Below are 22,160 nucleotides of genomic sequence, written 5' to 3' on the forward strand. Positions count from 1 at the left end.
TCAGCTACCTTTGCCAGCTCTGCATTTGCTTCTCAGCTTTGGTCATAAGCAGAGGTTGAGAGGATATTTATCTTGTCTGGCTTGCTACAGGTATCACCTATTTTGTGATGGTGGAATCTTCTGGCAGCAGAAGAATTCTTTTAAATACAGAGCTGACTCATTTATTTTCCTATTCGCCTCCCAAATTGCAATAATCGAAGTCCAAAAGTAATCCTTCCCCTCCCCTGAATAAATTTGAATAACTCATAGCAATTGCACTTCTTTATTAAAACACCTGAAAAGTGTATTTGGATCTGGGATTGTGATAAATCTACTTGATCTGGAGGACTGGTCTTAGGGCATTTTTATGCCTCATTAAATGGTTTTGCTGGGTATTTCATTGGAAAAGTTGGCATAAGTAGTTGAACTGGTCCAAAATGGACTAAAAACTTTATACTAGAAATTTCTTAGGTTGGTACTGTTGGACATAAGATTGCTCACAAACTTCCCCACAAATTTCATATTTAGTTCTACCTTGAGTTGTTAATTATGTCAAGCAATGTTGAGGTACTTCTGGCCTCCTACATTAGTCACCAAATAACTCAGTGGGAGGCCATGTTGCTATGCTGGTATGAGGGTGAGATAAAGTAGCATTACTCAGTATGTTGAATACATGTGACCACTGAACACTAGATTGCTAATTTATATGAAGTCCTTCGCGTAAASAAATGAATCACTGTATACCATTCATAGCTATTTTTTTAACTGGYAAACTGATAAATACTTCATGACCACAGGTAAGCAGAAAACTCACATTTTCCAGCCCACAAAACTTTGAGTTCAAAACTAGTCCTGTTCTACTTTAAATTTCAGTGAAATTTAGGAAGAATGAAGAGATCTGTCTAAAATTGTCGATTTACTGCTAAATGCGAAACAGCATTGGGAGTGTGTCTGTTTTTTGACTATAAATTCCCTTTTAATCCCTGGAAATGTTTTCTGAAGGAGTTTTCTTTAAAAATGATACAACTCCACATGAAGTTTAACTTTATGAATCACCATCCTCCAGCTTGACAGAAAAGCAGATATTCAAAGGCTGCAGTACTTGTGAATTAGGAGTCAAACATGAAGTGAAATCTTCTTACATTTTTGGTGAGAAGTGGCACTTGATCCTTGAGGCAAAAAAAATTCACTTCAACCTACATGACACATCACATCACATTACGAGCAAGTGCACTGGCAGGGCTATAAGATAAAATGCCATTTTCTGTTAAGTTAAAAGTAGGACACATTTTTTCCATTTCTGAGAGTTCTATCACTTCATATAGTTGCTTTTGGAAATGAAAAATGGCAGCGGTCCTGTACAGAAGGGGTCTATGAATTACAGRAAAGCAGCTTACGCTGAGTAGTGTGGCACAAGAAGATGCCAAGCATTTCGTGACAGAATGCAGCACAGTCATGTGGAGATTACAGAGCACACAAAATTTAGTTATGCTAAATCTCTTATTCTTAAATAGAGAGGAGGACAAATAAAATATAATTATGGGTGTTTTTTTTTTTTTTTTTAATTTAGTAGGCTCAATAAATATAGTGACCCTCTTAGATGCTCAATATACTTACAGAACCTATTCAGTAAGTACAGAGAGAAAGAGATCACATAGGGGGTTTTAGGTTTAACTTTGTATTTTCATCAGTATCCTGATCTAAATGACTGCTGCCAGGCTGGAGAGTGAYATACAGCCATGTTTATCATATACCATACTGAATTACCTAGATTTCTCTGTTACTGTATGGCAGTGTCCAAAAGACTGTCTGCTATRGTTTCTAGTAGGATGAATAAAGCAAATAATCCTAATATAGCTTCTCACAGCTTGGGAATCAGGGAAAAAACAAAGAGGAGTTTCTCATATTACATCATTTCCAATCTGAACAGGAGCCCAGATGAACCTAGGTGTCCTGCTGGCTTCTCTGGTAGCTTGGTTTTTCCTTAAGGAAGCTTATAAAAATGTTTTATCCTATACTAATGGGTTTATCTGTTCTGGTGTTTATGTTGGAATTGTGTTCTACATATGGATAAAAGCAACTATAAGGCCATAGGAGGTGATGGAATGAATGAAGAGGATTTATTCTTTGCACTATAGTTTGGTAAATTGCTTTAAGATTTTTTGTTGCTGTTTTAACAGCTTTGTCACAATTTTATTTTCARGAGTTCAAATCCGGGAAAAAAGAACAAGAAAGACTTAAAATCAAGAAATATGCAGCAGTGAGGACTGTAACCCTAGCTCACAAAAGCTTTTGCTTRTAATAATCAAGACTGGAGTTGTAATTAGCTTTTTTGGAGTGTTTYTCACTCCAGCTGCACTAGACAATACTCTGACTTGTAGTTAATACATACAGACATATCTACTTATTTTCCTTTGCATTGCAGTATGTGTACTTCCCTAATTGGCAGCTTGCCATTTATATGTGGAAAACAAGATTGTATTAGCAAGAGGGAGAGACTGAGATATCAAATGTCTGCTGTGCACAAATATCTGAGTTAGATTACTGAAAGGACAAGAGGTTTAAGTTTGAATTCAGTTATTTGGATGATAATGCACTTAGATCCTATGTAAGGCTAAACATGAGTTACAAATATCTGAAGTCCAAGTTAGACTGCCACTGCAAGRTTTTGCTTTCAGACCACACACTGCATTCGTTTAACAGAGAATCTACGTAGATATTCAGAAAAAAAAAAAAAAAACAGATAGATTCAATAAAGCAATTTATGTTTCCTCTTAAATACTGAAACTTATGTCCAACTGCTGAGATGTTCTTCTCCCCTAATGAAGGATGGTATTGTGAAGGCATTGTATTTTATTTTTGGGAATTTAAATATCATAGGAGGTAGGAGCAAGTTTACTTAATACAATGTTCTAGAAAAWAATTTCTCCTTACTCCATAGAAGAAAAAAAAATTGCATTAATAGCCCACATTTTTTGTAAATTAGAGAACTGATGTAATAACAAGACCTCTATCAGACACTATCGCTGCCCTCCTAAATGTATGTTACTAATCTTACTGAGGATCAATTGGCACCAATTTCGTATTGTCTAGTTAGGCCAGCACAGTTTATCTTGCAGTAAAGCATTAAAATCAATTCTATCTCCCTGGGAAAGTCTTGCTATGTCTTCAAATTTCTCTTGCTACATCTTAAGTGAAATTGATCGTGAGTAGAATCAACTGTAATTCTGGATCTTRTCTGAGAGGTCAAATTTTCCACTGTAAGAAGTCAATTAGCACAAAATACTTAAATGGAACCAAGTTTTAACTACCTAAATTCTAGAAGACAGTTTTTTAGCTATTTTTAAGCATGGGCCTTGCATTTTTGAAGTCATTCATGGCTTAAGGGCCATTAACAGAAATATATGTTTTTAAATGCTTTCAGACAGACTCCGTTTAGGACTTCAGTTTCCTTAAGTTCCTTTTGTCAGTGTCCCTTTTTCTCTTCAGTGTATGACAAGTGCTTGTAGCAATTCAGGTGTTGCAGATGGATTRCAAGGTGAAAAGTATTGTGTGTTTTGTGCCTGCCAACATAAGGAACTGAATGAACAGGTTTTTAGTACTCAAAAGCAATGCCTTTCTAGACAGAGTATTTGAATTAGACAAACAGACTCCGAAGACTTTCTGACACAGGCTGGCTGCTATGGCTTGCATAAATCTGTGCACAACCAGAATTACTTGGAAAGAGCTGACAGAAGTTCTGCCAAATGAAACAAACAATTCTCTTGGTTCTGTGAAACTGAGGTGGCCATCAATGACCACAGTCCCTACTGTATTAATGATTTAGTTACTAGGGGTGATCGGAACAGTGCAAGACTCTTAAAACCAGCAAAGTTTGCCATGTCTTTTGCARTCTTGCATGTTATAGTTCTTATTATGAATTTAGGGAGTTCAAAAACTTCCTTGATGTAATCAGCTAGAGGTGACACCATTCAATGCATATAATCCACTGTCTTAACAGTCTGTATGATCTTTGTAGATTTTAGAATTTGACTGATACTGCTAGCCTTCAACCCAGCTTTGCTGGGAACTTATCCACTTTGTCACGCAGGAGTTCATTCACTTCTATAAAATTGAGCACATCTTTTCTTACTTTGCCCTTTCTGCTTATTAAATATAGCAGCCCTGAGCATCTAAGTAGGTTTTTTCAACTAAAACTCAGCAGGTAAACCAGGTAAAGAAATTTTCCAGACAACACAAAGTTATCTTTTAMGCACTAACAATAGCCTCTTAAATACCTCTGATAGGTGTTTTTGTGAAAATCCTGATGTCATGTGATCCATACATATAACTTACCTCAATTTTTGAGCTGGCTGGTAATTATTGTGATGCTAAATAAAACATTTCGACAGAGTTCAGCAAAGGTTGGATGGTGTAATTGCCTTTATCACTCTTCACAGAATTCTGTGYCTTTTCTCATCAGCAAATCTAGAATGCCTTGTTACACAACTCTGACCCTGGCCTCACAGTTTTGAGGATAACTAGTCACTCTTCCAGTCACATCACAATGATCCATTGCCAGAGATTTAAAACACGTTTGCCCTGCTCCATTCCACTAAAAAGGTGTTTCCCTCCAAAATATCTGTATTTACTTCCTCATCTTCTTACCCTCACAAGTAAAACCCTTCCCAAGGTCCTTTATTAGGTAGCTTAAGGGACAGCTAGCAAATATTTAAATACCTGCTTAAACTTGAAGTTGATATAATTCTYTTTCAGTCTGAAACCAGTTTTTATTAAGTTTTCATAGCAAGTCACTTATTGAATATTTGTTGCTACTAGGGATCCTTTAAGAAATAMAAAAAATACCTGTAAGGATCAGTGTTGCAGGTCAATTATCCTTACGAAGAAATAAATGTGAAAGAAGTGTTTGAATAAGAAATGTTATTAACTGAAATTTGAATTTYAATTCAATAGTATATAGAGAAATGRAATGTTCTTTCAGCATCACTGAGATTAGTGCTGGTCTGTTGAAGAAAGCACTTACAGTTTAATTTGGAGATTTTTTTTAGATTTTGTTAATGTCAGTGAAAGGTACAGTAACCAGCTCTGGAAGGCAAAAGTGCCCAACTTCCATTTGCCTCATAGCAAACTTCTGCTTTTGTTTTTAATCAATCTGGAAGTAATTTGAGCATGAAAATAATGAGTATTCTCATGAAAAATCTGTTTAGWGCTGCTTTTAACTGTCTTGTTTAGTAAATGTGTTCTTGATTTCTCAAGATAGGTATTCTGCCAGGTAACAATAGGAATGGCACTATATGAGGGAGACATTGTCTCCTTATTMTTAGAGCAGGATAAAATGTGAGGCTTCTGAGGCTATGGGAARTGAGTTTTCAGTACATGAGATGTTTTGACTTTTAACTAAAAGATTGAGTTCTACAGTGCCACCATCTTTTAAAGATCAAATCCACATGGCACTATATGGAATACAATATCCATTGTTCATACTTCTTGAATGACTTGGAATCATGTGTTAACATGATGAAACCAGATGGGATGTTCAAACACTGAAATCCATTCAGTGGTAGCCAGATGTTTTTGCTGGAGGGTGGGGGAGGGATCCTCCAAATAGAAATTTCAGAAAAGATAGCAACTGTCAAATTTTGAGCAATTTATTCAAGTGATAAATAAGTTATATTGGTTATTCAGTAATTGCTTATCTGCTTCTAGGTAAATTTGATCTCTCATTTTTGCTCCTGTCTTTAGATATGGATATATCATTTGATCCAAAATGTTTACTCCTCCCAGCCCCCCTTTTCCCCTTAAATAAGGAAGTAAAATTAACTTGGCAAGAATGCTGGGAGATACARGGTTTGCTTTTGTGGCTGAACTTAACATCCTACAAACAAAAAAACCAAAGAGGAAAAATAGGGCAGCAGAGAACAAAATAGGTAAGTCAAATGCAAGCTGCAGAATGTAGTACTAAATTTTAAAAMGTGTAGCAGTCACTCAAAGTTTGTATCTCTAGATTAGATTAACAAATGTTTCTAACATGAGCCAGATATATCTGCAGCTATATTTGCAGAAAATTCRTKTRTATCTTCTTGTGTCTTAAAAAAYAAACCAAAACAAAACCTCTTCAGTTGTGCTGCCTTTGACCCTYAGAAAAATTCCACTACAGTGGGCTTGCAGCAGTGTGGAGAGACTGTAAATATGTTTAGACAGGTGGTACAGTCTGAGGCCTCCTTTAAGGAAATGGAAAACAATACAGAAGGTCTTCATTTAGAAATGTTCTCATATAATGAAGTATGCCCAATATCTTTCTGTGTAGAATGCCTTTTCCAGTAAATCTCACTGCTTGTCATGAAATAAAGCATGAGTTTTCAAACAGAACAATTGAGAAGCAGTTTCCCCCACATTTCTCTTTCATGCTATCTTAACATCACTTATTTTACATTTGTGCAGTAAAAGAAATGACAGCCAAGTTAAGTTTCTAAATTTAAAACTACTGGATGACAAATCTTTGGCAAGGAGGGATGCACAGTTCTAGTCTTCGTTATGCTTGCCACCTCCTGTTGTAGAGAGCTAAGGAAAAAAGGAGCAGGAAGTTCATTAAGATCTTGTAGCCAAAGGCCACAAACCCCTCTCCCATAAAAGTCTCAATTTTCTTGACTGTCTCCTCTTCCTTTGCAACATGTAAAACACGCAGTGAATCCTGAGGGCAYCCAGGAGGAAATCACTGCTGTCTGTTCTGTGTAATTCCCAAAGAAGGAAAKAAAAGGATGGGATTTAGGCACTACATAGTGAGTTACCCATCAGAGAGGCATTGGAGGTGGACAGAGTAGAGACCTGGTTCTTAATACAATCAAAAGTTTGGAATTCAGCCAAGTCACGCTGGTCCTTTCAATGGCCTTGATATTCTCACAATCTGTGCATGCAAGGCATCATTCTCCTTTCTCCAGGAGTGTGTTGGAAACACATGATGGAGGCCTCACCCCCTGAAACCTGCCAGGATTGATGCTAAATGTGACTCCTGCGCTGGGCACTACAAGTGTGTAGCCATCTCCTCAGAGAAACAACTCAGTTGTGCATCTAAGAAACACATTCATTAACTCGATATACATTCAGTGTTAGTACCTCTTCCTTTTGAACTGTTTCTCAAAGTTCAGAATTTTCTTGTGGTACAAATTTAAACCAGTATTTCAGCAAAATTCCTCCTTGAAAAGGACAGGAACTTCATCAGCTTTTTAAGTAAATTAGGTTTCATTTCCTTCATTAGCATGACGATAGACTTGTTTTTGTTTTTTTCACAGAAAAGGTCTTAAGTTATCCCAAATTTAATACAGAGTCTAAAAAAACAGCTAGACTACTGATACTGAAAGAATAGTCCTGATTAATGATTCTCTAAATGAAGTTATGTAAAATTTATTCCCTGAATGTTAGTACAAAATTGGCATAGCATATTGGTTAGAGGGATATTTTCTCTTAAAAAAAAAAAAAAGCCAACAAAAAAACCCCTCGCAAAATAAATGTATTTTGTGTATTTGACCATAAAATGCAGTGGTAAAACTTGATAATTGTGAACAAAGACAACTAAAAAATACAGTTACCGATGAGGTGAGGAAAGAGGAARCCTGGCTTTACAAAATGTCAGATGAATCCCAGAGATTGAAAATACCCATGTCCTATAATTTGACTTAGTGGAATTTCACGAGACTGCTTGCTTTACTGTACTGTTTTGAGGAAATAATGACATAAACAAATCAGATTGCAAGATGGTTACTTTTAAGGTTTCCACAATAAAAAAAAGCAGATTTGAAGTTCTAATTTTTCTTGTGTCAATTTAATGAAAGTATTTCTGTATCTTTGCTGTGTAACGGCATTTATGCTTTTAAGTAAATTTTTTAAAACTCTCATCTTATCTAGAGTAACGTTTTGTATTTACGTAACCASTTCCAATTTTTTCATCTTTACATTTTGCTGTTTGCGATTCAGGGCAGGGTTGTTTAGAGAAGCAGATTGGATGGGGGCAGAAGAGATGGGTAAGAGGCTGCTAATCAGCAAATGGATTTCACAARAGGAATCTGTCTCTAGTTTTACAATTTTGTGAACTGATGCTCTGAAGCAAACCTGAGCTCTGGTCCCAACGATGCAGAGAATCTGGAAGGAAAAATTATTTCTCTTCCTTTCCTCTGATATATTGRGAAATCGTTTACTTGAAGAAAAGTGGGGGGTTTTTTTTAAGTGTTATGCAAGACTGGACTATTACATAAGAATTACAGAAGGAGGCACCTGGTTGGTTGGGTTTTTTGTTATGGCTTTTTTCAACTGGCATGAAAAAAATTATAAYAAGGCACAATTAAAAGATGTTTTACTTTAATTTTCTTTCTTCAGGTAAGATGTGTAGTGAAGGCATTAAGAATGATTGTAAAAGGATGAGGGAAACATTCACAGGAAAAAGAAGGTTCAGTGGAAAACTTTCYGTGTTTTAGGTGCACGTATTGCACGTAGGAGAGACTGGTAATTCATAAGAGCAAATGAATCAAGCACAAGAATAGTTCCTATTTCTGCCATGCTGGTTTTTTTTCAGCAGATTTAGTATGCTATCTGACAATTGTAACAAATCAGTTTGGAATTTACAGAGAATAAGACTGAGTCTCTTCTGAAAGCCATGATTTTGATGCTATAAAATAGCAGAAAATGAATTCTTATTTTTGGTAATCTAGTTTGCTTAAATTAGAAAACGAGACTAATTCCAGTTTTATTCATTTTTATATTKGTAAACCATTATAATGTCAGTCATTTGCAAATATTGCAAAAATTTCGTCTTAGCTTGTAGTCCTGAAAAAAATTTAAAATAGCCACCTAAAGCAAGATAAATGGAACRACTTCTCTATACAGAGAATTCTGAAGTTCTGGGAGTGAAGGATCTAAACGGCTGCTTCCGCTGATACACAGCAGACTAAAAGTGATCTTGATCTTGTTGAGATWGTAGGTGAAAACAGTGTGAAAATTTACTTCATTCTGTTTATTTCAAGTCCAACTCTTCAGTGCTACGTGTTTCCTTCATAAAAACAATGTCTGTTTTCAGTCTGCAGAAGTAGTTGAATTCTCAGCTGTGCAAAAAAATACAATTATGACAAGTACACTTGACCTTCAGTGAAATTAAGGAGAGTACCACCTGCACTAAATATGTCTCRTAAACAGTGTTGGGAGCAAAGTGATACAGTCTGGCTAGAAATCAAGTCCAGTTGCATAGCTCACTGCTATAGTAACATTTCAGGTTTTGAAAGTTTTGATTTCTTATTGTACCCTACTCTTGAACAAGTAGTGTTGATGAGTTGTTAGCAGCTGCACTGTGAACAGGAGTACTCTTTGTGCTGAGATAAAGCTGTCCAGCTCTACAAACAGTCTGTCATACAACAAACAACTAATTTTTTTTTTCATTATGCTCTTGTAATCGCAGTATTACAAATTAAATCGAAGAACATAAGAAAACTGTTTCAGGACATAGTTCCCAGAATATTCTGACCCCTTGACCTATGCCTACTCCTGGAATGAACTACTATATTAAGATCCATGTTTTGTTTTAATGAAAAATCTCCCCCAAAATCAAACCCCTTAAAACTATGTAGATAATGAAGATGGACTAAGCTAATTTTTATTTAGCACTGTCACAGGAAAAACCAAAATACACTTTTAGAAAGGCACAGTGTTCTGTAAGCAGTATATGCAGCATTCCATATCTAAWAGGCAGTCCAGTAAAATGTTTTAGTCCAGATGCAGACACATCTCTATCATAACCATTCCCTAAATGTAAACCCTCATCTGAACTCTTTTTATGTAAGTCTCACCTTGAAGAAATGCTGTACATGGAAGATGTGTTGTCCTGGCTTATTTTGGGTAGACAATTCCAACTAGTAGGGTTTTCAATAAAGCCTACCTGCTTCTATTCACCTCTTTTAAACCAAACCTTTTCCTCCTTCATTTTACTTCAGTTTAATGAASATTTCTCAGTATAGCTCAGTGAGGAATGCATGTGGGGAAGTCAGTTATATAAAATTTTTCAATTTCTATTGTAATTTTTAAATTTTTTGGGACATAGCTAGCTACTCCAGATCACAAAGTGTAGGAACTGCAACAGGACAACCTTGGATTTCCAGCAAGCTTTATGCCASAGTAGAAGGTGAATTTTAGTGCCTGGTGTTACACTTAACATTTACAGGTGTTAAGTGAAAATCATCTTCAATGCCAGGTAAAACCCGAAGGAGCCRGAAGTCTAGCAAAACAGTGTGGATGGGGAAAATGGGTTCCTTCCCCACAGTGGCAGGAAATGCCCACAGTATACTTTCCAGAAACAACACAAAATCTCAAGTGGCCTTGAAGATACCRTACCCAGCTTATTCTTTCTCCTCAGCGAGAAAGAACTCAAAAATCTTAGCAACCATGTGTCAAATACAAAGCATAAAGAAATAATATGTGTGTACTGTGTGTACTACTATGTTCATTATTAACAACTGTCAAATTTATAAATTTCATACACTCTTCAGTTTTGTAAATCAAAATTGGAATTGTACAGACCTTATGTAGTTTAACTCTTTTTGTTATTAGTTTCTAAAACTGCTCTTTTGCTTTAAGATTTATATCAGTCTCAATAYAATTAAAAATTGTACAAGAAATCAATTTTTTTTTTCTGGAGGAAAATGAGCTGTAGTGGTGCCTTGACTGTTTTGTAGCAATGGGTTCTGTTTTTGTCTTCCATTTCCATAGCAAAGAGAATTAATTTTAGAGAGATCAATAGCATTGCYGGCATACGTTGCATACTCTTGGTATAATTCACAGTGTTGGGGAGTATGAGACGAGTTTGTATTTAATCTTGTATCTTGTTGTATAGAATTATGTAAATTAAATACCCTTACAAAGAAGCTTTTGTTTTTATTAATTTAATGCAGTAATACTAATAAGGCAAAATGTGTAAAACAAATCATTGTGTGTACTTAGGATAAAAAAATGTGCTAACTCTTGATACTGGGTGGGCGTAATGGATGTGTAAAGGGCTCTGTGCACTTTGCAGCGTGTGAAACCTGCAAAAACTTTCCAATAATGTTAAAGCACTTGCAAAAATGTTGCACCTGGAGCAGGGAGGAGTGAAGAGGGCAAAGGTCAGCATTAGGCATTAAGACACTGACTAAACAGACTTTACACTTGGTGAAAAGTCCAGACAACCCCTGCAGTGTCATCTTACAACTCTGGTTTTCTTCTTTTCAGGACATAGTAATCCATAAATACACTCAAGTCACCAGCAGCTTAGCTCTTCCCCCACTTCTCCCCCTTTTTAACTCTCCTTTCATTTATATACTTACATAAAGATCTGAATTTTTAACCCTTTACAAGTCCTTTAATCAACCTTGGGAACTGCTTTTCTTCACTGTCATAATTTTGCTGGACTTATCTTTTTAAATCCTTTTCTTTGCACGTTTTTTTCTTAGAAAAAATGGTTTTGAATAAGCTAATAAAATATTGCTTGAAAGTAGTAATACAAACTAAGTGTATGGATAAGACATTCTGGGAATTTTTCAGATTTTTATTTCTAAAAAAAGGCAGTTATTAAATTCTGTAMACAATGTAAAAGCAGTCTTTGTTTCTGAAGCTTGTTAATCAGACACTCTATGTAAAATATCTAACAGGATGTAATATAAATTTGTTTCTACAACTACTTCTGGGCTTATTTGTTTGGACAGATGAAACCAGTTTCAGCTGGGATGCTGCAAGAAGAAAAGAATCATCTTTCTTGGCATTGTTTTTTTTTCAATCAGAGAACAACTTCATCAATTTCTTTAAACTGGAAAAAAACGGAGGTAAAACAAGGWGGTGTTTGTATTTTTATCATACAATTAAGCCTTTCAGTTTTGCATCTATTACACTTAGTAGATGAAAGCATGAGACCAAACTGATTTTAATCATTTTATCTGATCCCATTATCCACATCCCATGGCTTAAGAGACTGGATAGATTCCTAATATAGTCTGGAGCCTTGACAGTAAAAATAGGCTGGTGAAATACAGCCCGTCAGTTGCATGAAACTGTGCACATTTTGCTCACTTCCTCTCCTTGTTCTGAGCAGTGCATGAGGCTGTACTTCCATGCAGGATATTTTACTCTCACCCACTTTTCCCTACCTTACCCTTTCTGCAAACCTGCTGAGATGTTCAGCAGGTCTGTCACATTGCCTTTTTCATTAATTTTTGCACCCTACGAGCAACACTGGCAGATAGCTGAAAGTCTGCATATTTCTTTCTTATTGATTAGTAAAAACATTAATCAGAAAATTATTTCTTTTTTTTTGTTTGTTTTGCATGGAGATCCATCGTATTAACTCAGGGAGGGAAAACAAAGTTTTCACTTCCCTGTGTGTGACATGGTCATTGCTTAGTCACAAAATGGCGGCCTGAGAGGTCTCCAGTCAAATCTCTTGGCTAGTGAAGACTCACCAATTTCTGTTCCTGCTCAGTCATTTTTAGTGTTGCTACCAAAGGGTTTCTAATTAGCTCTGTCCAGTGATGGAATCAAAGAACCATCGACAGAAACAGAGAGGTGAACATGTGTGCACAGTTTAATGGGAGTTGAAACCCAGCAGAGATATTTACTTTTTGGGGCAATGTGCTCTGTAGAAATCAAAGACCTATTTGAGCCCGATACTGTGAGCACATGCTGATTTTGGAGGGTGGAAGTGGGTCGCTAGGTGGCCTTCAGGTGTTCAAAGTAAGAATATGCTCAACACCATTCCAAGATCAGCTCATTGGTGCAGAATACCAGAGGCAYTGTGTGTCTAGGGCCAGGGTTGAACTCTAGTCATGCAGTGCAGCATYAAACCTGCACTCAGTCTCACTGGTACCCTGGGACAGTCTGTAAAATACACCATCATGGGATTCAGTAAAATACACCATACATGGCGTTTCAGTAGTAGGCCTTGCACGAATGTTGAATCTAGAGCATCTTTGAAGTGGAAGTGATGTCTTCTGTTTATCCTATACGCTGATACTTTGTTGCAGGTTAGTAAAAAATAAGAAGTGACTGTTCAAGTACATAAAGATCTTTAAAAAATTAAGCTAGAGCTGAATGACATTGATCTCTTGAAAAAGTGGCTTTGTATCTTGTCTTTTTGTATCTTTCTTGTTGTAGAAATACCACACCAAAAATGATCTGGCTTAATAACAAAAACAAAAGACCATTGTTCTGTCTAGTATTTTATGTTGTTTTCAAGCATCTGAGGTCTCTCCTGTACCCTTTGCTGCGGTATCTCATTGCTGACCTCCTAAGTATAATCACACATTCAAAACTTAAATTCTGCCAATATGACGTAGATGAGAAGCCAGGCAGTTAAATGGTTTGCCCAAGGCTATGAAACATCTTGCTGGAGAGCTGAAATCAGACCTTTTACCATGTCTGCCTGGCCAGACCCAAGGTCTGTGCTTTGTTCTATGTTCTCAGGCATGTTTCTTCATGCAAATGTTATTTGGACTGCGTGCTTGACATACAGCAAAGGCCATGCTGCCCACTGAATGTTCTCCTGGACTGCTTTTAAGTTTAAAAAATGATTTGAGATTTTGATGAAACTCTTCTTCTCTTCAGGTTATCTTCATGAAACCATTTTCATAACTATTTTTCAGAAATTATATTCTACAGGTGTTATTRATTCAAGCTTTTAATAATAGTATGAAACYACCAATCATTGAAGCATGATGTTAAACTAAACTGTGAAAAGTAGAGTGAATTTGTACAAAACAGTACAGCCATAAGTCTGTTGTTAATTTTTTTAACCAACAAATCTTGCTTCTTATCGCTCTCAATTAGTCTTTTTCTCCACCCCCTTTTCTTCTGGAGGATTTGTTTTACCCACTTACCTTATCCATGTGCTACRTAAACACATAGCTAGGGCTTTGTGCATCCTTTGCATACTCTATTTATTAAATCTCAAATACTGTTATATTACTTCACACATATCTCCCCAAATCCAAATAAAATAGCAGGGAAGGCTGCAATGCTGACATCTGCTTGCATATTTCTGTAGATAACATTTGTGTGTGATACACACAGTTTTTACAGCCTGTACCTYGCATGTAGATCACACAGACACAACTGAGGCTGATCACAACCAACGCAGAGTGGGTGGATGTGTGGGTAAAATCTGTGTAGGCAAATTATTAGCATTGAACATTACAGATGTTTTAGGGGTGAGTATTCTGGACRCTGACACTTCTAAAATATGCTTTTCAAAAGTTTCTACAAGTACAATATCCTTGAAATCTTCTGCATTCATTAGGAAAGGTAAAGCAGTTCATGCTTTAATTCAGCCACACCTTTCAGTCTTTTTGGTAATTTTTTGCTTGAGTGTGCTTTGGGAGGTTTGTTTCCAGTTTTCTGAGTTTTTGTGTGTTTTTTTTTTTAAATATTTGGCCATTAAATTATGTCAAGTGCCTGTCTGTCTGGTGTCTCACAGACGTATGTATTCCTTGTTACACGCATTTCTAAAAGAGGAACTTGTGACGATTTTTGCCTGAACACTACTAGATTTGCTGCTGTACAAATAATATAAATTAAATATTCTTAATTATTTTAGCTCATACTAGAAAAGATTCAGGACAAAGGAGAGATTGATGCAGTGTGCCTTACAATGGTCCTACTGATTTCTCTACTGGCCTTTCCTCTGCACATGGTCAATTAGAATTGAAAATCCTGTGCTGATTTCATTCGCTGGAATTTTTAAGCAGGTCAGGAAGAAAGATGTTATTGAAAGGAAAAGTCTCATCTAAATAAGAAAAGAACACGTGGCCATCTGGTCTAACTGTACCATGCTAAAAGTAATTTTGACTCTGCTCTAGTTTGAGCTTTGCAACAGTTTGCTAAAATATCAACCAGAAATCTGTTTAGAGTAAAGCACTCTGTGCTTTTTATCTGTAAAAATGCAATGTGCAGTTCTCTTCCTATCTGTAATGCATGAGCTCATTTGACCCCATTACCTTATTGAGACTGTCTATGTTTCTAGTAGGTTCTCAGGTTACTTCAGCTCCGTGAAGTATAACTACCAGTCTTTTGAAAGTTTTGGAGGTAATTCTGAGCACTCTATTCCTATGACTAAAACTCACACTTCTGCTTGAACTAGGAAAGGCTCAAACAAGCCGATGCAACAGGAAGSATGGGGGGAAGAGGGGAGAGGAGAGTTTAAAAGAGGAAATCAAAGCTTGAAGTTTGTGTGAGTAGCACCGTGGAATTTGCACAACCGACTACAGGCCATAGGCTAAGAAATAAGCTGTAATAGGTATAAAATTTTTAMGGAATGGAGTCATAAATATGCATGAACTTCTATGATTGCATTATTCCAGCATCAACTATTAAAAATTTTAAAGAAGTCAGCAAAAAAGGTCACCAATTTTCACATGAGGTAAATTAATTCTTCTTGTAAAAAACTAAAACACAACTCCAAATCTCAGGTGCCTGGATGACAATGGCAGGAGGATAATGCCATTTTTAGAGCAACACTGCTGAGGTATCTCCTCCCTACTCTAGTCAGAGCTGTTGTGCCCAGCACTCACAAAMCCCAAGAGACCTTACTGGGAGAAGGGGACAGTGTTGAACTAAACATGGACACAAGGATTCTGTACTCATATTCTCTGRCGAAATGCTTATCTCTTATGTGATTAGACATTACTTTTGCACTGACAAACATTGCTCAAATTGCCAGTTGAAATACACTTCTAAGGCAAAGTAGTGTGTAAATCGCTTCTGAAGTTTAGAGGAATTGATTTGCATAGGATTTCAGCCTTTAGGAAAGGATAAAGRAAAAGATTGCCTTGTCATTACCTTAAGAAAATGAAAGTGAGCACTTCATAATTTAGCTGCAGGCATTATTTCAAAACACATCTTTTGAAACGAGACAAATTTTGTTTTAAAACAAATAATATGCCAGGAAAAGTAGAATGGAAATTATCACCTTAATGCTATTGAACAAGCAATTCACAATATATWCTTGTCATGTCTGAACAGTGTGTAGAGTTTGCTTGTATATTTCATATAAAGTATATAAAATGTTCCTTTTGAAAAGCATAAAATCCCTTATTCACAAAAAATAAAATGCAAGAGTACAAATTTGACCACAGTTCTTGATTAATTCACTTAATTTTTCAGAAATCTCTATCCAGGAATTTTTACTTTGCAGTGGATATTGCTGCCATTCCATGCAACCTTTTGTTTGCATGTCTCCGCTACTATTTGGAAAGGAAGTTTTTTTTGAGATTAAATTTATGGGATACTTATGCYGTATTCCCTTTCTCATAGTGTTTACAAGCACTATTACAGAAAAAAAAAGCTTAAAATATTCTTATTATTCTATTAAGAAACCTGTTAGAGTGACTAAAATATAGTTTAAGCCTTTTCAGGCAATAAATTAAAAGCACTGTACGTATGTGTATGCGGTTGTGTGTTTAAAAATGTATTTTCTTTTAAGTCTTTTTCATACRAAGTTCATATTGAAAGCAAACATTAGTCATCATGGGTATCACACCATAATTTGTACCACAAGACAATGAAATTCCAAAGAAGTTAGAAAATAGGTCTGCACCGCATGAATTTAAAAATTAAATAGAATACATGCTTTGAATCTGCCTTTCCCCGGTATGTCTCTGCTAACCCCACCCATAGCCACACCAAATGGAGAGCAACTATTTTGGGGAGYCCTGCATTCCGAGGACCAACTTTCTGGCAAGATGACACTGGGCCACTCAGCATTTCTCTGGGTTGTGGCAACAGGAAGGCCAGGGCTTGCCAGCTCAGTCCACTGCCATGCTCCCCTTCTTCGCTTTGAAGACAACCTACTTACAAAGCATGTCGCTACTGCCTCGTTTAAAACTACCATAAAACTGTCTAGGAGCTCTTGCTAATCTCTCTAAGCTCAAATATTTTCTAATATTTCAGTTTGATGGGCATTCAGGCACGGGTATCTGCACAGTAGCTATTTGCTTTTATGTAATATATCATATGCGCATACAAAATCTTTACATAGTATTTGTGAGCTACACAGCAATTATGTAAGTGATGCATGAACTTAACATAAAATACTGCATTGACTGTAAAGCTAGAGTAGAAATCACAGTAAAATGAGAATCGCTGGATGTCCCTAGTTACACTGTGTTGGAAAGTGTGTGTGCATATGTTTGTACAATAATGTGTATATATGTTTACAAAGTTTCTTATTTTGTATTTTTTTTCTTGCGAATCATAACAAAGTTGATACTGAGCCTGGCCGACATAAGGAGGAAAGGCTTGTGTTTGTCTTTAATCTTTTCTGCAGCACGGTTCAGACTTCTGTCTGATCTGCACATAGCAGAGCAAGGGGCTTGCCGTGCATTGCGTGCAGGCTCCTTGATTGTGGAAGGGGAAAAAAAAAAAAAATCTGGCTGGAATCCAGACAGGCGAGCGCAGTGCTCTGTTGATCATTGTGTCTAGCCTTCAGGTGTCTCAGCTCACAGTGGGCGGCGGTTGGGGGAGGGGGAGATAACAGGAGGGCAGACAAAGAATAAAATGGTGTATTTACAAAAAAAAAAAAAATCATATGTAGGAGATTCACGTCAAATCCTTTTTTAAAAAATGCTTCTTTTAACGTTCCTTTCCCTGCAGTGGGAGCAAGCAAACATCTGTCCAGGAAGATTTATTTAAGCCATAATTAGTAGCGTCTGGAGTCTTTCAACAATTTCTCCTTATTGCACTTATTTTTTTAATTTTTTTTTTAAAGAAGTCTGCTCATCTTTCTCTTAGAAACTGTTTTCCCTTCATGCATTATTAGAGATCCAGCCCAGCCAGGACCGAGTCAGATTTCTATTGTCTTTGCTTTTTCCCTTCTGATCGTAGTTTTCAGAATCTAACTTTTGGTAGGGAAAGGGGGGTGGGAAGGATCGTGCAGGCGGGGGGAAAAGACTCTATTCAAGGTCTTATGAGCACGTGGGGGGAAAAAAAGGAGCAAAAATAGAAATCAGTGCTGTTTATTGTACGATTATTCATTTGGGTTAGATTTCTTTTCCGGGGAAAAAAAAAAAAAAAAAAAAAAGCCCTGCTTTGTCTGTTGCTTCTGTTTGAGAACTCTCATAAATCTTGCCCAGAAAGCAACTTGGGCTTAAGGAGATCTGGCCAGCAAGTAAGAGGTCTGCTCTGAGAAACAATTTCAGTGTCTCTTGCTAGGGGTATTCTGTTCTTTCTGCCCCCTTCTTCCCCGCTGCCCCCTCCACCCCGACCTTCTGACGTTATGCCGTGAAAAGCCCCACACCCTTTCCCACCCCACCAGGAATTTGAGTGAACGCAAGCCGCAATCTAGAGGTAAAGTTGCTTATCAAAAAGCCTCTCCTCACGCTGAGCKAAAGCAGATATTATAGTAGCTGTGTGTTTTCCGTCCAGCCATAACCCTTCCCTAACACTCCCCCCGTTGCCTTGCCTCTCCCCCTCCCCCCGTRGAAGGGGTGGGATGGGAACCTTGCTCGACTTCATTGTTCCAAATGTAAGAGCTATTTGCCCCAAAGTGTCTTCGCTGTCTTTCATAGCTAATTATAATAACTGTCAGATGTCTGGAAAGTCTGGGCTGCCCTTGCTGGCGGAGTTAAAGTTTGCCTTTATGTTTTCCCCTTGGGGACAGATCAGGCCTGATTAGACACAGAGTACAAATAAAAGTGAACAACATACGTGTGTAGGGCTTTTTGTCTTTGTTTTTCTTTATGAACAAAGCAGCACGCTGGCTATGTCAGGAAGCAGTGTGTCATGCAGCGTGCATGCAGGCACTGCCCTGGAGGATAACTCGCTTTTTCTTTTTTTTTCCCCTCTTTCTTTTATTGAAGCATGCAAGAAATATTTCGGAATTTGAATAACGCTTTGGATACTTGTTCATCTTATAAGAAAAGTAATCACTGATTTAGTGCWCATAGCATTTTGACATTTTTAAGAGATTTGCTTTTCTGGGTGAAAATAAAAAGAAATAAGTCCGTACTCACAGTTTTGTTGTGCTGTGCAGGTCGCTGTCTGCTTCTGCAGAGACAAGGAGGCTTGGAGAATGTCAAGGGTGCAGAATCCCAGTTTAATTCAGGAGAAATGTACAAATGTGCTTCCCGAAGTCGCCTGGAAGTCAGCCACTTGTGCTCAGACATCCCATTGCTGCTCTGCACGCTATACTATCTGCAGTTCTGAATTGAACTAAATACTGCCCATGTGAAAGACAGGGGAAACACAGTCATGTGGGACACACAAATCCACTCTATTGGCTCTGAAGGCACAACTTCAGCATTCTTGCATTTCCACCATTGGTTAACAGTTCAAGCTGAAAGAGTCTAGGTCCTCCTAGTGAGTCCGTTTTCCCTTTATGTTGGAAGAATGACTGTAGGATTTTACAGTGACAGGATTAGTTAAGAAAGGGACTGAAGTCATCCCTTTGACTGAAGCTGGTGGGTGGGGATTGGAAGCTGTGCTTTTCTCAAGTCGACGTTTTTCCTTTTTCTGCCTGCATTCTCGGTGTCAGGAAATGCTTGCAGTTAGCTTAGGCAGCAGAGAGAAACTGAAGTGACTTTTTTGGATTCGGGGATAGGGACCTGACTTTTAGAGTAGCAGACAGTTACAGTGTTACAGACAGTAGAGTGATTTTCATGGGAATAATTTTGCTAAATGGTAGTTATTTTCCCTTTTACAGACTTTTTTTTTTTCTTTTTAAAGCTCAGAAAGCAGTGTATCAGGTTCATTTACCCTGAATTTTGTATCACATAAGCCAGGTAAATGAATCCAGCAGTTCAAAAGCCTAGACTAATATTTCAACAACAGAAGTAAGATTTTATGTAACTATTGGATCTCTGGGGAATATTATTATATGGTCTTAGTAATATTTTGAAAGAAGCAACAAATTTCAGAAAATCTATAGTTGCTGATATTTGAGAATAATGAAGTTATAAAGATGAAGTAGGAGGGAAGAAGATTGACTATTCCCTATTTTGGTATTCTGTCATTTGTCTGATTTAGTTATGCCAGCATGAGCAGTAATTTGAAACGGTACTCAGTCATGTGTGACATACTTCTCCAATTAACCCTTATTAAAAAGACCTTTCCCAAATCCCACATGCATGTTTTCCTAGAACTRTAGAAAACAGAGGTATGACAGATTTGCAGGATTTGTGTCCGTCTTCCTCCCTGGGCAGATTTATTTCCTCTTATGTGTTTCCAGGGCTATGCCTAGTGTAGTTCTAAACACACCCAGCGTGGTTCCTGTTGGTGGACTGTTGAATTTGGGGTCTAATTTAGCAGTCGAAGTGCTTAAATATGCTTGGAAATTGCCCAGAACAATTAACTGGAATAGTAAATTCATTATATGTCTGTGGTGTCCGCAAGGCCAAGCCCAGACTGCTCTGCTGGCAATCGTACTGTGTACAACATCCTATTTAGCAGCTTATGCCTGGCTCTGGCTCTCAGGGCATCTTTTTATTTCTCCCGGTCAAGCTCGTTCAGTCCACCTTAAACCAATGCTTCTTCCTCTTCTGAGTTTACCCTCTTAAGCTATTTATAGACTTTTATCATCACCTCACTGACCACCCTTGTCATCACTTAGCTGAACACCATATTCCAGGTGTAGCTGCAGAAGATAYGGGAACATTCCTCCATGTCCTGCGACCTGGTGTGGGTGCAGCAAATCAATATATGTTTGCTTGATATGTGAGCAGGAAAAATACATCTCTKAAAAATAAACTGACACACCTGACAAACAGCATTTCAAAGAAGATGAAGACAGTAAATACTCTGAGTTAAGAAGGCCTTGTAAAGAACTTGTTTGCTTGTAAGTGCTAAGAAGATGCAGAATGGGGCTTTTTTTTCAGGAGGTTCACTTAAAAATAATGTTTAGCAACAATATATAAAAGGTGTGGTTTGTTGGCTGTTGATGTTTGGCTTCTTAATCTTCATAAAGAGARATAATTGTCTGGTTTGGATAAAATAAGGCTACAGCAGTAGCATCAAAACTTTCTCTCTGCCCTCCAAAAATGTTTTCAGCTCCACCAGGCTTTCCACATCTGGACTCCAGAACACTGAGGGAAGAGAACTGAAAACCCTGGGAGACATTTTCTTTTTTTCGCTGCGCTGGTGGTCTTCATAATTTTGGCTGGGTTTTTTTGTTGTTGTTTAATTCAATTAAAGTGGGAAGAAATACTAATAAAAGAAACCCCACTCTAGAGAGCAGTAAACTCTTTCATTTTAAGACCAGTACATGGTTTTGTCTTAAATACATCTTTTTCATGTATCAGTGTCTGATTTTAAAATGCTGAAAAGCTGTTTAAAGAAAGGGAATAARTATCTGAGTTCATTTATTATTGTTTTGCTCTTTCCTCAATTCCTGAATGTATTTCAGGAAAACCTAGATACTCTGGAGAAATAATTATTTACCTGCATTTCTTGAGCCATGARCCAAAAACTTAGATTATACACGCAGACATTTTTGTGACTAATAGTATTTTGGAGACCAAATTAATATTTTGCATCACGGTTGCCTACGAAGAGAAACGTGCATCTTTTCATGTATTTGTGTATCTAAATGGACATTTTATTTTCTTTATCATGTCCATTGAAAAGTAAACAAAACAAAGATTTAGGCTATGTCATATTTATTTTCCTTGAATAATAAACTGCTTTCTTTACCATTATTGTTACTAAAGAAGGATTCATAATTTTAAGAGACTAACAATAAGAGTATCATAAAATTTTCACAGTGTGTAAAAAAATGTTCCTTTGCAAATCCTGTCATTGTCGTGATGTTTGACACATGAGATAAGATGTTGCKGGATGAACTGGGCTGTCAATCTGGAGATCATTCTGTTGAATGACCTGTGCTCCTCTCTGACTCCATTTCTTTACACAACAAGTCTCAGTTTCTGGGATTGGTCAGGGCTTTTTGGTGTTGCAGTTTTTTTCCCTGATCTAGGAAAGATTGGTAGTGAAACTTAACGCCCATCTCATAAAGATGCTGCTCCTAAGAATTTTCAAGATTCCCYAGCCAGGGACTCTAGGAAAGAAAAGAAATAACTGAAGTTAGAAATTATAGTTATTAAAGCAGCACCTTTATTTTTTGGAAGTATTAGAGAGCATATAACCATACATTCTCTAATAGAGGGTGAGGAAAAGTAGGATGGCCCTGAACA

General features: G+C 37.1%; 1 long non-coding RNA gene across 1 annotated transcript in view; it reads right to left on the reverse strand.

The window, feature by feature from the left end:
- Positions 1–19,406, reverse strand: part of LOC130572527 (uncharacterized) — a 59,098-nt gene extending 39,692 nt beyond the window's left edge. Inside the window, exon 1 of the long non-coding RNA XR_008965226.1 lies at positions 18,987–19,406. This is a non-coding gene — a long non-coding RNA (uncharacterized LOC130572527). The remainder of the gene's footprint in view (positions 1–18,986) is intronic.
- Between the last annotated feature and the right edge of the window lie 2,754 nt (positions 19,407–22,160).

This window comes from Malurus melanocephalus, unplaced genomic scaffold (genome assembly GCF_030028575.1).
Source record: "Malurus melanocephalus ecotype Western Australia unplaced genomic scaffold, MMel_1.1 scaffold_37, whole genome shotgun sequence".
NCBI lineage: Eukaryota > Metazoa > Chordata > Aves > Passeriformes > Maluridae > Malurus > Malurus melanocephalus.